The following is a 14,122-nucleotide window of genomic DNA, read 5'->3' on the forward strand; positions in this document are numbered from 1 at the left end:
AGCGAGGCGGGCGGCGGTGGCGGAGGGGGAGCACGCGAGCCGCCGGGCCGAGAGCCCGAGCCGCGCTGTCGCCGCGCGGGGACGACTTGGCCAACACACTCGCTCACACACACTCACACACACACCCAGCCCGAGCGGGCGCTCGCGGCGAACCGTCAACATGGCGCTGGGGCTCTTGCCCGAGCGCGGGCGGCAGCGGCGGCGCGGGAGCTGCTGAGGCTGACGGAGCCCCAGTCCAGCCGCGGGAGGAGAGGATCGCGCGGGGCCGTCGCCACCTGCCCGGAGGCTTGCAGCCCGCCCCGCCCCGCCCCACCCCCACGCGGCCCAGAGCCCACCCCTCCGCCGGGCCGACCCCGAGGGCAGCCGGCTGGCTGCAGAGGGAGACGGAGGCGAGCGAGCGAGCGCGGCGCCGGAGCGGGCTGCGGGCAGCCGGGGAAGGCAAACTTTGCTGCTTGCTGCGCCTCCCGGGCCCGGCTCCTTCTCCGCTCCTTAACGTAGCCGTCCTCCCCCGACCCCGCACACGTCCACCCACCCAGCAAGCCGCCCCCGGATCCTCCTCGCCGCCTGGACTCCGCTCCGGGGAAAACTTCAAAGCTCCGGATCGCAGGCTCCCTGCCTACTTCCCGACTGGGGATTTCAGGTCAGTGCCCAGAACACCTTTCCCCGGGGAGGCCGCGGGCGGGCTGGCGCACGGGGGACTGCAGCCGACCCCGTCCCCCGGGACTCCCATCCTCAGAGGGTTGCCCCTCCGACTCCGGTAGAACCCCGTCGGGAGGTTTAGCTACCTTGCTCGCTTTCGTTTTTACATCCGAACTGTAAGTTATTAAAAATGCAGCCAACCTAAGCGGCCCCCGCGTGGGCACCAGGCGGGGGAGGGACTCGGCGGGGGACTAGCTGTCTCCAGAGGGGGCTCGGAGGACGGGGAGTTCAGCGAGTGGAAGTTTGCAGCCTCCGTGTGTCTGCGCGGGAGCGCGGTCGTCGCCGAGCGTCGGGAGTCAGGCGCGGGGTGGGGGTTGGGGGGGGGAGTGCTGGGCTGGAAGCTGGGAAGCTCGGCTCGGCGTTACCTCGCTAGCAGGAAGGGGAGGCGGCGGGTTCCCGTCTGCTTTCTTTTTCGACTCGGAAAAGAACTGTAAAAACCCCCAGCCGCCGCCGTCGCTTCGTCTGGCCTCTCCAGGGGCCGGTGGTGCCTCCGAGTGGAACGACGGCTTGTGCGTGCGCTAGTGTGTGCGGCGGGCGCCTCGGACCGAGCCGAGCTCTACCTGCCGTCGTCGCGCAACTCCGGAGGGGAGTCCCGGGTTTTTTTTTTTTTTTTTTTTTTTTTTCTTTCCCTTGGCTTGCCCCAAGGCGTGAATCACGTGGATTTAGGAGGAAAAAAAAAAAACTACTAGGAATCCATGGAGAGCCGGAGATTCGGACTGGGCCAGTCCGCGGGCCTGCCAGGTCAGCTGCTTTGTTTTGTAAATGTTCTTTTAAGATTCTAAATTCGACCCCCTCCCATCTTGTCCCTTTGGGTGACGTCCTTGGGGTAGGTTCTAAGTTCTGAGCGGGTTTGGACTGCTTGTGTGGGAGCAGGGACGGGGCGGGGGAGCGAGCAGAGCCCCCAGCCCTCTGATGGGCAGTGGGGAGCCCTGATGGGCGTGTGAAAGTCTGCGGCCGGAGGAAGTTGGTCCCACTCGGAGGGCGGGCGACGCGGAGGCTCTGGGCGAAGAGGAACTTGCGCACCGGGCGCGATCCTCGGCTGAGGCGGGGAGGGCGAGGCGGCACGGGGCCAGCGCTTGGAGCAGGCGGGAGGCTGCGCTGCAGAGCCACCACCAACCCGGGGGCTCAGGGCGGTGGCGAAGAGCGCCTGCTGTTTACGAAGAGAGCCTAGGAGCGCCCTGGACTAGGGCGGCTAGTGGCACGTGTAGTCCCGGTGGACTTCGGGCTGCCTGGTTGCTCACGGGAACGCGTACCCACGTCCCGAAGACGACCGAGCTTGTCCGCTTTTAAGCCGAGGCCGAGCGAGGCTTAATTTGCTGCTAATGAATCTTTTCCAGAAGTCCGCGACCTCCAGCTAGACGTTGTGAGTGCCCGCGCGAAGGCGCGCGCCGCCGGCGTCTGGAGGGTGGGGGTTGGGGGAATGGGAAAGCGAAGAAGGAACTGGAGGAGGGTTATGTTTATTTAAAAACAAACCTCAAAAAGAAACCAGCGCTCTTCAAATAGGTATTCGTACTGCCTGGTTGCGTCTAGACTAGACAGTCCGGGGTTTTAACTGTGTAACCCCCTCCTCGCGCACCCTTATTGAGAGAAGGCTAGGAGAGGAGTACTGCTATTTGGTTCTAAGGTTAGTCCCTTGGGCGGAAAAAAATATTAAAAAAAAAAAACCAAAAAACGAGGAAATAGCCCACCCCAGAAGGTGGTGGGTGGTGAGTAGACAGACTTGGGTATTTCTAGCCATCTGACACTTCCTGTGGCATTGGAAATGGACACCACCGGGAGAGATCGACCTGTACAAGGTGCTGGATTCGGTTTTACCAACAGAATTGCTTGTGTGAAAGGTATTTTAATTGTCGACCTCAGAGACGTTTGTATGTGGACACTTGGGAAATACTCGCTTCTCGGCCCTTCCCGCTCCATCCCGGACTTGTTACCTAGTCTGGGTTGCAGTGTTGGCTCTGGTGTTTATTTTGGGTTGGATTGTGTCGCGTGGAACTACGCGGAGGGGTGATGATTAATATGCCGTCCAGGTTTATTCTGAGGCTGGCCTTCAGTGCTAGAGTGTACACTACGTACAGGAATTGCCTGCGGTTAGGGGATCACGCGGGGCTCGGTCACCAGGCGTTGGGCGGGTAGGTCTGGACTGGGGCTCGATCAGCGCTGTCCTTTGAGGCGCTGTCACCAGTAGGTGACTGAGAGTTAATTAGGAAGTGTTCTCTGGATCAATGGGCCGCACAGCTCATTAGCGATTCTCTCCAGCCCTTTGCAGGGCCGGCCTGGCCTCCGCCTCCCACACAGCCCGGGCCCCCGCGGTCCGGGCTGCGGAGAGTGCCGCTGGGAAGTGGGGAGGGGTGGTCAGTGAGGGACAGCTGGCGGGCCAATATAACTTCGCAGGGCGGCGCGTTGCGTGCGGCGCCGCGAGGTCCACACAGCCCGCTCTTTCTTCCTGCTCGCGGTCGCCTCCACTGTGTCTTTAACTCGCTTTAGCTGGCTTTGCTGCCTGGCTGCTCCTCCCCGCCTCCCTCGCCTATCTCTTGTTCTTTAAGCACGACGCCTGTGCTCCCCGCCCAGTTTGGGATTAGACAAGATAAAAATAGGACTGCCCAGCGCGCAGAGCTGTGACTGTGCCCGGGTAGTCGGGCTGGTGCGAACGCAGTGGGTAGGGTCTGGGGAAGACTAGCCGGGCGCTCGGGGCGGCCTGATTCTTATTGGACCCTCACCCGCTAGCCCGCAGGCGCCGTCACGCTCGCTGGACTCCGTCCGCTGTGAACCGTGCGGGCCAGGGGGACCTGAACGGGGTCTCCGCGCTCTCGCGGGTGTTGTTGGTGTGCGGGTGATAGATCGGTCTAGACAGGCATGCAGACTCCCTCCCGGCTGAAGGACGGGGGAGGGGGCCGGCAGTGGAGATGGCAGCAGACTCCCGAGAGCGGCGAGCGAGCAAGCTAAAGCTAGCCTGCGGGGGCCCAGCAAGCCGGGTAGAAGGCAGGTTGCGGGGGTTTCTCTTAACCCTTTAAGTGCGGTAAAGAGTTTGATGGGGGAAGAGTGACGAGTCTAGTAGAAGTGACTGGAAGTCGAGTGGTCCGCAGGGGTGTGGGCCTTGAGGTCTAGACCTACTACTGTTTTCCTTTCTCTTCTGTGTGTGCATCCGCGATTCTTTCACAAATCGAATGCAGCTGCTAGATAGTAACTAGCTTAACCCGGTACTCATCCGGGGAGCTATGAACACAAAATGGGCACCCTCACTTAAGGATCTGAGTTGAGAGCAGGCTATGAAAACCTGTTTCCTAGAGGAACTGGCGTGTGTAGGGGAGACTCAAAGTGAGAGAAGGTAGTTGGGCAAAGGCTCTGACCCAGCCAGGCTGCTGCCTGTTAAAGGCCCTGAGCCTGAAATGCCAGGCCAGTAAGGACAGTATGTGTGCACTGGAGGGAGAACACAGCATTCCTTGAGCTGTCCATATATAAACACTTAACCATGAACTTGTGAACAGTTATGATCAGACATGTACAGGGAGACGATCTAAATAAGAGATGGTCTGGACACTTTAAAAAATCCATCATTTGTGTATCAAAGGTCTAAAACTTAGTACAACTCAGCATACATTAATTTAGTTCTTTCCAGAGCTGGATATTGATGGGTGGGTCCCCCTATAGATAATTAACTTATTCCCTCCCCTCTTTTCCTCTTAAAGATTTGTGGTCTAAGGCCCCTCTATTTACATTTAAACTGCAAAGCCATACTGGTCTGGCCAGGAAATGAACTGCGTTACAGGGATAGCCAAAGAACCTAAGTAGTAGGGAGGAATGCTCAGATTAAGATGTACCCCAGAATGATGTGTGCTGGGACAAATCTAGACACTTTGGTTCCTATGTCCTAATGGAACAAGAGATAAAGAACTGACCAAGAGGAATATAAACGTGGCTGTGCAAATGCAGAAATGTATAGTGATATTCTAAAAGAAAAACTATAGACATTGTGAAGCTGGAAATTGGGGCAGAATTTCCGTGTTGCAAAGACAAAAAAATCAATTTAAACATGTGAAGATGGTCACTTGGAAAAAAGCACAAAAGGCACGCACGCATATGCATTCATACCTGTGCTTAGATACAGGGGCCCAGTGTTACTAAGAGCAGCCCTTTGCCTTGAGGAAGACTTCTCGCCTAGTGAGATTGATTGAAAGTAAAAAACGGGGGCAACTCCATTGACACATTCTCAGGGCAATAATGTGTTTGGGCAGTAGAAAATGGTAAAGCAGCTCCCGAATTGGTGATGGCCCTTGTTTAGGATGACTTCTAGTTCTTGCCCTTACTGACCAGGTAGCAGGATTTCTAAAGAGGATGGGAGTTCTTGACCTTGGGTGGCTGGAAGGTGAAGGAAAAAGAAGTAGCTCTCTACTTTGTGGTGGGGAGAAAGATGTGAGACTGTGGTAAAAGTCTTGTTGGGGAAGGTGGTGTTGGGCTTGAACAGAGAAAGAATCCGAAGAAGCGTGCCCTCTGGGAGAAATAAAGGAGAGAGTGGTATGCTTTCATTGTATTTTTCCTCCCCGCTGGAGGAGACCATGCCTGGGACGACCTGTGCTGGGTACATTAGCAGGCGCCTCAGTGACCCCAGAAGGGCATGTAAACTCCTGCTAGGGCTTAGTTCGCTCGGGGCACCGATTTGCCTCCCTCCCTCTTTGTTTAAGCGCAGTCAGGAATTCCAGTTTTTATTGGGAAGATCACACTTGGGTGGAGCCCAGGCCAGGCGGGGCAGGGCTGGGCTGTGCAGAAGGCCGGCAGCCTCCAAAAAGGCCTGAGTGCTGCCCCAACCTTAACACAGTTCGCAAGAGCAACCAGCAGCCCTTAACAAAGCCTCCCTAGTTTCCTGGGGGACTCTTCATCCAGACACCTAGCCAGGCAGGGTGGGGAATCTCATGGGCCATCCTCAAGGCTGCATCCCACCGCTTTTCTGAAAGGAGCTAGGAAGGCCCTTTGTTTAGGGGTGTCCTGAGAGTCGCTGAAGAGTGTAAATGCAGTGGCTTTTGCTTTTTTTTTTTTTTTTTTTTTTTTTTTTTTTTTTTTGCCGAGGAGTCTCTTGGAACAGTCTGGATCCGGTCTAGTGGGGGCCTCTCACAGACTTAGGAAGGCTTTGGCTGGCCACCGTCGGAGGAATTTGGTCAGTGTTGATGGCCAATGGGATTCCATCTTTTTGCGGAGATGGCCTCCCTGCTGAGAGACTTAGGTGGTGGAGCTGAGAAACCCAGAAGAGCTGTAGTGTAAGACCCCTCTGTCCACCTCTGTTGGTAACCCAACCCCATTTATCTTGAGCACTTGTCCCAAGGTGTGCACTGGCCACCCCAACTGCTCCCCAAACTCAGAAGGGACATCTGACATTTTGTGGGGTAGTAGTTAATGGTGCTCTTCTGGGGTTGTTTCTGAAGGTTCCCATTCTGGGCTCAAGCTCCATTCTGGGTTTTCTCAATCTAGATTCTTGTGTATTGCTAGCCAGCACCCACAGGCTGGGTTCCCCACGATTAGACAAATGGAGAAGTCCACTCCGAGAAGATCCTGACAGCATAAAATATAATTTGTGATCTAAAAGACAGTTTCCAGTATAATCTCATTATGCACCGCAGACTCCGGTGTTATTTTGTGGAAGGCGGACAATGATCAATTTACATTGACCCGGGGCTGGGCGAGCTTTTAGATGGTAATTGCCATATTGATTTGCATGCAAAAAGGAGACCTGCTAAAATTAAAGACCGGAAGCTAAATTAAACTAAATTTATTGTCTAGGTGCACACCAGGGGGACTATTGGGGGAGGGAGGTGAGGCAGGTTAGGTTGCCAGGGGCAGAGCAGGTAAGAGGCTCTCAAAGCTTGGGGGGCACTTTACAACTGTCCCAGATAGCTTTGCCTTGTGATTTCAAAATGTGGAAAGGGAGTCGAGTTTAGGGGAAAAGTTATAAAAAGGTACAATTGCAGTGAAGGCCCCAGGTCTTTTAATGCTAACGATAACTATAAGGCAGAGGGGAGGTTTATAGGGTTATAGGGGGTCTTCCTGCACCATTTCCGGCACTCCCACCTCCCATTTCTATTGTTCTGGCTCTGTCGGGCCTTTGCTGTGGTGCCAGGGACACCAAAATCTGAAGAGAGAGAAAGGAAGAAGTGGGGAAAAGGCAGCCCTTCCCTTCCCGCCTTGCTCCTTCCCCTCCCCCTCTGGAGCGGTAGACCGTGTGGGCGTGAATGTGTTGGGGCTAAGCACGCCCTCCACAGCCCTCCACCGCCCTCCACCTACGCAAGGCCCGGTGGGTCCGCACCGATAGGGCTATGGGCGGTTGGCTCACGAAGGGAGCCATGGTTGCAAGCTCTGCTGGATGGCAATTGCTCGGGAAGCCGCGGACTCCAGGTGGCCGATGATGGGGGTGAGGAATTCGAGTGGATTGTATTGGAGCGGGAGAAGGGGAGAAGGTGTCTGCGGGCCTGCCTAGTGCCAGGAACAGGGGGTCGCCCCTAGAAGTTCCGGCATGCTAGACCAGTTCGGAGCCGGGGTAGGCGGGAGCTGGAAACTCGGCCGGCTAGCCAAGGCTGGAAAGTTTTTCAAAGAGAAAGCAAGCCACTTGCGGAGGGCTGGCTGAGGGCCAGGTCAGCTGGGCTGCCTGGCCCCTCGGCTGGTGAACAGAGGGAGTGTGCAGTCCTTGTCCACCTAGCCTCTGTCCCTCTCACTGTCTCTGCCAGTCTGTTTCAGAGGCTCTCCTGGAACACAGCTGCAGAAACTGGCCGACGTGAGCAGGGGTCTAGTGCCCGAACAAGTAGTCCTCACTGAGCAAAGGTGAACATTAAGTTCCAAAAGCAACTGAAAGCCTGGGGTAGGTCTGAAAATTAGGAGGAAGTGGGGAGAGGATGTTGGGGCACTAAGGTTTGGAGACCATATCCTGGGAGGAAAGCCTGGGAAAAGGAAAGTCTTCCAGCTTGCCCGGGTTGGTGGTTGGCTTTTGATAGGAGCATTGGAATGCCCAATAGGGCCTGATACCTTGCAAGCCACTTGGCTGGTATTCTCGCTCCCACTTCATTGTGGTTCCTAGGGTGTTTTCTTGGAGCCTTATGGGAGGTAACTAGACATGGGCGCACCTCCGAAGGCCTTTTGCTCTATCTAGATAATCTGTTGCATCATGTGGCAAGTCGAGGGTGGAAATCTCAGCCATAGGACCAGTAGTCTGCATTTTCCCTGAGAACAGAGAGGCCAGGCCACTTACTCAATGCTTGCTGCAGGCTAGCACCCCAAGGGAATGTGGCACCTTGTTGGGAGCCTTGGCCCTCAAACTGGGGCATCTCAGTGTGAGGGATTTGTAGTATGGAGGGGGAAATTGTGAAAGCCTTTTCAGTGGCCTTAGAGATTGCTGTAATGTTTTGGGGAAATGGCTCTGGGCTCATACTGGATGAATTACATAAGGCTCATGCGCTGGCTCTTTACCTTGTGTTTGATACGCAAGACCTAAAACTTAGCAACTTATTTGAGGTGGAGACAGTGTGTGAAAACGGGGGGTTTCAGATGACACAGTTAGACCAATAATGGGCTCCTCTCCGCAACTCCAGGACTGAGTTTGACCATGGCCCGCCCATTTTTGCTAGCTGTGTGACCTTGGGGGCAAGTTATTTATGGCCTCTGAGCCTCGGTACATTTCTTCATTTGTATGACTGGGAATAATTATCTACCTTTAGGATCAAAGACAACGCTTGGCACATAGTAGGCCCAGAGGGTTAATAATTGCCCCGAATGACTGCCCATGTTTCTGTAAGTTGCTCCTCAGTTCTCTATTGCCCTCAAGACCTGCTAGGCCAGGGTCCCAGGGCCATTCCTCTGGGTCAGCCTATGTGGGCTCCTCTTTCCTTTGTTAGAGCTCCTTGCCTTATGCCTTTAAGGGATTCCATATGCAACGAGTTGGGTTTTTTTTTCTCTCTAAGTGGGATCATTATATGGTTAGGAATTGATTCCAGAACTGGTATCTAGGTGCTGTTTGGCAAGTTTTCCAGTCATTATTTCAGGGGAGGGGACTGGAGCTGCTGGAGGAGAAGTCCTAGTTGGAAGAGGTGGAGGGATGGCCTGCTGCAGAGGCCAGAGGTGCTGTGGTTTGATAGGGATTAAGTCCGGATGTTAGGAAGGCTCGATGTGGTTTTCAATAAAGTCAGCCAGAGATTGCTTCTTTTATATCGATATGTATTTTAAAAAATTACTAGCACGAGAAGAAAACCAGACCTGTATGGATCCAGGGCGGTAGTAAGCTACTGTGATCAGGTTTCCTCTTCGACTCCCACAGGGGAAGTCAGCTTTTGATTGAAGCTACACTTGGTTCTTGACTCTCAGGGGATGCCTGCTCTGAAACAGGAGCCCCCCCCCCCCCCTTCCCTTCTTTCCCTAAAAGCCTTTGTGCTGAAAGAGCTTCCCTGGTCCCTCGACAGAGCGCCTTCCAGCCTTTGCTGACATTGTTTTGTGAGCGGTGGGTTGTACCAGACCAGCAGGTTTACCCTCGTTTTAGCTCACTATTTTAGAGGTAGTGTATGGACAGGACGCTCCTAACTGCGGAGGTGATGGCCACAGTGTGGAGCCCAGCTGCCTGGAATCCGAAGGCTCCATAACCTTTGCCCTGGGGGCCCTTCAGGAGGGGGCAGAGGTGGGGATCTTGAGGACCCAGGATTGTTTTCTGGGATGTTTGTTTTCTCAAGCCCAAGAGGCTGAGGGTGGACACAGGCAAGAGTACGTTCCAGCTTTGAGTCTGATTGAAAAACTTGCTTTAATTGGAGAAACTCCTAGGCATTTCACAGTTCTGTACAAATGCAAACTTGAAATAGCTCAGGACCTACGTCATTTAGGAAAGGAGAAATGAAGTACAAAAATGTTCAAACTATGTAAATCCTTGGAGTTGTCTGCCCTCCCATAAACACATGACAAGTGCCAAGGCATTTCCAGTCAAAACACCCATGGACCCAGCAGCCTCCATCCTTTGTATTTATTATTTTATTAACAGCATTTTACACAGCATTTAACAAGCCCAGACTGCCTGCTTTCCACAGTGACTGGGGTGGAAAATGAGTGGGGGTGGGGAAAAGTGGTCTACAAACCCACTAGCTGGAGAGATCTCTCCAGATGGAGAGGCAGTTTATTTCTACTGTCCAAAAAAAAAAAAAAGAGAGAGCCAAAAGTAGTGCTGAGGAGAAAGAGAGCTCCCCTCCCATCCTAGGAGCCCAGTTAAGCTTCTCTAGTGTGTCGGCTCCCAGCTTCCACTTGGAAGGTAAAACAGGGTCTACTACAGGCTACCTGTCCCTTGGTTGTTGGTGCTCTTCAAAGAACAAGTATTTGTCTGTCGTTATTCCATATCCTGGTGGAAAGTTTCTAACGAAAAGTAATGCCTTTCTTAAGTCATAAAATGAGCCTTGTATGATTATTTAATTAAAATCTATTTAAGGACCGATTAGGCGTGTAATTTGCGCTAATAATGACGATTATGGAAATGTTCAACTTAACCAAAAATCATAAAGGAGACATTTTGATCAGTGGGGCGACCAGTAAGTGTTCGATGCGTTGGGCAATTTCTGAAAGACCAGAGGCAGATCTCTGTGGGCCTGCACAGAGTGCAGACATGCCCAGCCTCTGCGACAACTTGGAGAGCTGCAGGCCTCCCTGCTACAGACCCAGCCTGGCCACTTGGCCCAGTGGCCTAGGAGTGTGAGCTATGTCTTCCCATCCCGCTTCCCCAGACTCTACCAGAGGCTCAAACTCTGGGAGAGGGCTGATAAACCACAGCGGAGTCTCTGCGAAATGGCGGTGCTTTCGAGCTTTAACAAACTGCACCGAGAAAACGCATGCTTCCTTAGCTGGCCTTGGCTAGAGCCCGGAGGGGTGGGGTGGGGGGAGAGCCAGGGTCCCTTGTTCCGGAGAAACCTGCCAGCTGCTGGGCTTGGTGCGAAGGCGAAGGCAGACACAATGCTGCTGTTGTTGGTTTGATCTCTAACTGTGGATTGTTAGTCTGGCTTTAACTATGTGGTAAGGGGGGAATGTGAAGGCTGTTTACAGCGAGTGCAAATAATGTGACAGCTGTTGGCGCGCGCGCGAGCAGCACTGCGCCTCCTCAGCACTCACACAAAGCGCGCACTATGCAGGCCCCGCGGAGGAGCTGCAGAGGTGGCCACCACTTTGTGGCTGGCGCTTTTCGGATGAGAGAAAGCTGGGCCACATCCCGTCACCAATCAATCCCCAGCGCACACCTTAAGGACTTCCCAAGGGTGGGGTGAGGGTGTGGAATGGTTTATATGTTGTGGTTTAGGGAACTTGTTAGGCAGAGGTGTCAGGAGAAGGCCCAGGGGGCCTGGTGTGTCTGTGTCTGGAGGGGTTGGCCAAGATCCCTGGACCTAGGTCCTCAGCTGCTTGTGACAAGAGTTTGCAAGATTTGGGAAAACAAGCAGCAGCCCTAAGTAAGCTTGGTGGAAAGAATGCGTTATTAACTGAAGGCTTTCTGGGGATTCCAGAGGCTCTGAAGGCTGTTCCTCCTCTGCAGTGGCCCTATTCAGACTAGTTAGAGACAGGCGGCTGCTGTGTTCTGGGCACTGGGCACTGTTCCTCAGGCTGCCAATGCAAGTGTGTGGGTTCAGGATCCAGAGGGGAAGGGGTGCATTTCGGGGAAGGGGTGCAGCTCGACTTTGACGCACACATCTCAGAACACATCTCCTAACCTTCCCTTGTCAGAACGCATTGGCCTTCAGCTCCAGCCACAAAAGGCCTGCTGGCAGGAACAGCAGCAGCAGCAGCAGCAGCAGCGCTCTGTGGGCACCGGGGTGGAAAGGAGAACAGTTGCTGATGGTCAGGACTCCCCGCTGTCCTGAAGTGTGGAGATGGTCAAGAACTTGGGTCTGCCTCTTAGGTGGCCTGGAGCAAGCTGAGAGTTAAGCAGCACTCCTACCCCCCAGGAACTCTAGGGTTGAAAGAAGCTTTCTAAGCCCTGGCTGTCCACAGGAGATAGAGAATTTTTTCAGGCTGACTTAATTCTATATTCTCCCCTTCTGGGTGACTTTGGCCCTTGGGTGGACAACTGCAGGGTGGCTGAGTCTAGATACTCACCAGCCCCTCCCCCAGGGAAAGTAAACATGCTGAGTTTTAGTGTGGACTTCTACATACTCCCCTTGGGGAGCTGGGAGATGCTTCTGGAGTGATACATGAACTTCGGTGCCAGTTCTATAAATTGGTCTCTTTTTATGACGTGTGCCATTTTCTGTAGGAATGTTGCTTGCAAAACGAGTTTCGCCTTGGAGGAAAGGCGGAAAGATAAACAAGCCTGCAACGCCAAAACACTGGCAGTCTTTCCCTCCTTCCAGCTCTCTTAAAGCAGCCGGGCTGTATTTCCAGGATTAGACTCATGCTTGCAAGGAGGGACTCGCTTGGCTTTTTTTCCCCCCAAGCAAATGCAAATTAGAGAAAAATAATTTTCTTTCAACGATATGCAATGTATTAGTCACTTGTTATCCTGCTCCAAGGCAGGCCTCATTTGCGTGTCTGCCAGCTCGCTCACATCTGCTCAGCGCTGTTGGGGCATTTTAACCTTGGCGGTGTCGTGTCTCGTCCCATGGATCAAGGAGGAGTAATTAAGCTCTGAACAGCCACAAAAATTCGTGGATCCCCATCTATATGGCTTTGTTTTGGGGGTACTTTGAGTTCCAAGACTGAGCAGCAGACATGGAATTCCTATTGTTCCTCGTAAAGAAAGTGAATGTCCCTCTCTTGGCCCTCGCCCCCTAGCCTTCCCAGGACTTTCAGGCTCTGCACAATCAGCAAGAAGCCCGCATGCAAATTTCAGGACCCTTGCATTTTCCACATCTTAATTCCTTAAGAAGTTCCTTTGTGCTTACTAGGGGAAGCCTTCCGTGTAACTTGGTACTTTCTGTAGTGGGGAGTGACATTAAATGTGTTTCGTTTATACAGAGCTCTAGTGGAGACATATATACTACTATGGCCTTGATATGGGGCATTTATTTAGGATTCCTCTCCAGGTTGTATGGATTCCTTAGTGGGGATTAAACTTGACTAGGCCAAGCATGGGGTTGGAGCTTCCTAGGTTTTGCATGGGGGATCCACCTGCTTTTTAAGGAACTCTGGTTTCTGACTTCCCTCCACCTGCACTTTGGGTGGACATGTAGTTCACTGACTAGTTGGTGTGGCACAACCTGAAGGAAAGAGAAAGGACAAAAAACCAGTCAGTCTCTGGCCAGCCCTGTAGAAGGGAGAGGGGAAGTCATCTCTGTCCTTAATTTGGGAGCAGCGCTAAATCTGATCCCAGGAGCTGGGGCTCTGCCTAGTGTGGACGATGTATGACCATCAGCCCCATTTCGGATAAGACTCTCAGGGTCAGCCCTATACAGGGCTCCACACCTGTCCCATTTTACTGTAGGCTATACTTGGCTCCCATCTTCCTAAGGGGGGCAGTCGGGTCCAGAGGAGCAGCCCTCTAGTTTGAAGGTAGGAAGGGTTTGTAGTCCTGACTCTGTGGTGGGCTTGAGCATTTCCCTTGAGGGCTCCAAGTCTGCCTGAACCCACTCAAAAGTTAGCTTCTGTCTGAAATTTCATGGTGAGGACCAAAGGAGATGGAGGCTCCAGCAGAGGGACCCTGGAAGTCCCCTGAGAACACAGGGTCTTTGGGGGAGGGTGGCTGCCCAAGGGAGAATGGTAGAGTTTCTGGAAGGCCTGAGGGGACTCCTGGCCAGTCCTGCTGGACCTTGGCAGGGAAGCGGGAGGAGGGGCAGAGGGATTAGTGAGCTCCGAGCAGTACTGGGGAAGACAGTCCCTTTGTTGCAGACCCATCTCATCATGCTCCAGAGAGGCGTGGAGAGGGGGGCCCCTCCTCCTCGATTCCTGGGCTGCCACCGAGGGCCAGGTTTAGTCCCACCCTGGTGGCTCTCTGCTGTGATCCAGAGCTTCGAGAAGAAGCTGGGGAGATCAGGTCTGTGTAAGCCTTGTCCCCTCTCCCCCTTCTGCTCCCTGACTTAGCCTGTTACTGATGTAAAACTGGGGCTTGTGGGTGGTGACATCCACAGAACAGAGCCAGTGCTTGTGGCTTGAAGTATACACCTGGGCAGCCTGGACCACACTTCCAATGCTAACATAGCTCAGGACCTGGGAGCAATTTGAGGTCCCCTACTCCTCAGCTATATGGCACCTGGGAAAGCAGCCCAGGAGGACCCGCCCTGCATTGCACATCCGGGAAAGCATTTTCTTTTCATTTCCCACCCCCACATAGGCCCTCCCCCCAACCTTCTAAAATAGAAACTTCTTCCCCCTCCCTTCCTTGACACCCAGAGTGTGGTGCTGCTGTGACTCAGTCTGGGTTTGGAGCAACCCCAGGAAGGGCTGGCGCTAGCTTTAGGCTTGGGTGAAATCCACACCAGTCATTGTCGTCCCCTCCCCC

General features: G+C 53.7%; 1 protein-coding gene across 4 annotated transcripts in view; it reads left to right on the forward strand.

Annotated features, from left to right (window-relative positions):
- The first annotated feature begins 391 nt into the window (after positions 1-391).
- Positions 392-14,122, forward strand: part of Bcor (BCL6 corepressor) — a 43,620-nt gene continuing 29,889 nt past the window's right edge. For 3 of the 4 annotated variants that reach the window (XM_059250839.1, XM_059250841.1, XM_059250842.1), the window contains exon 1: positions 393-640. The gene's annotated coding sequence lies outside the window, so the exon portion shown is untranslated. Of the gene's footprint in view, positions 641-14,122 lie in introns of all 4 variants that reach the window. The other variant, XM_059250840.1, reaches the window with a different exon arrangement.

The sequence above is a fragment of the Peromyscus eremicus genome, chromosome X (genome assembly GCF_949786415.1).
Source record: "Peromyscus eremicus chromosome X, PerEre_H2_v1, whole genome shotgun sequence".
Lineage (NCBI taxonomy): Eukaryota > Metazoa > Chordata > Mammalia > Rodentia > Cricetidae > Peromyscus > Peromyscus eremicus.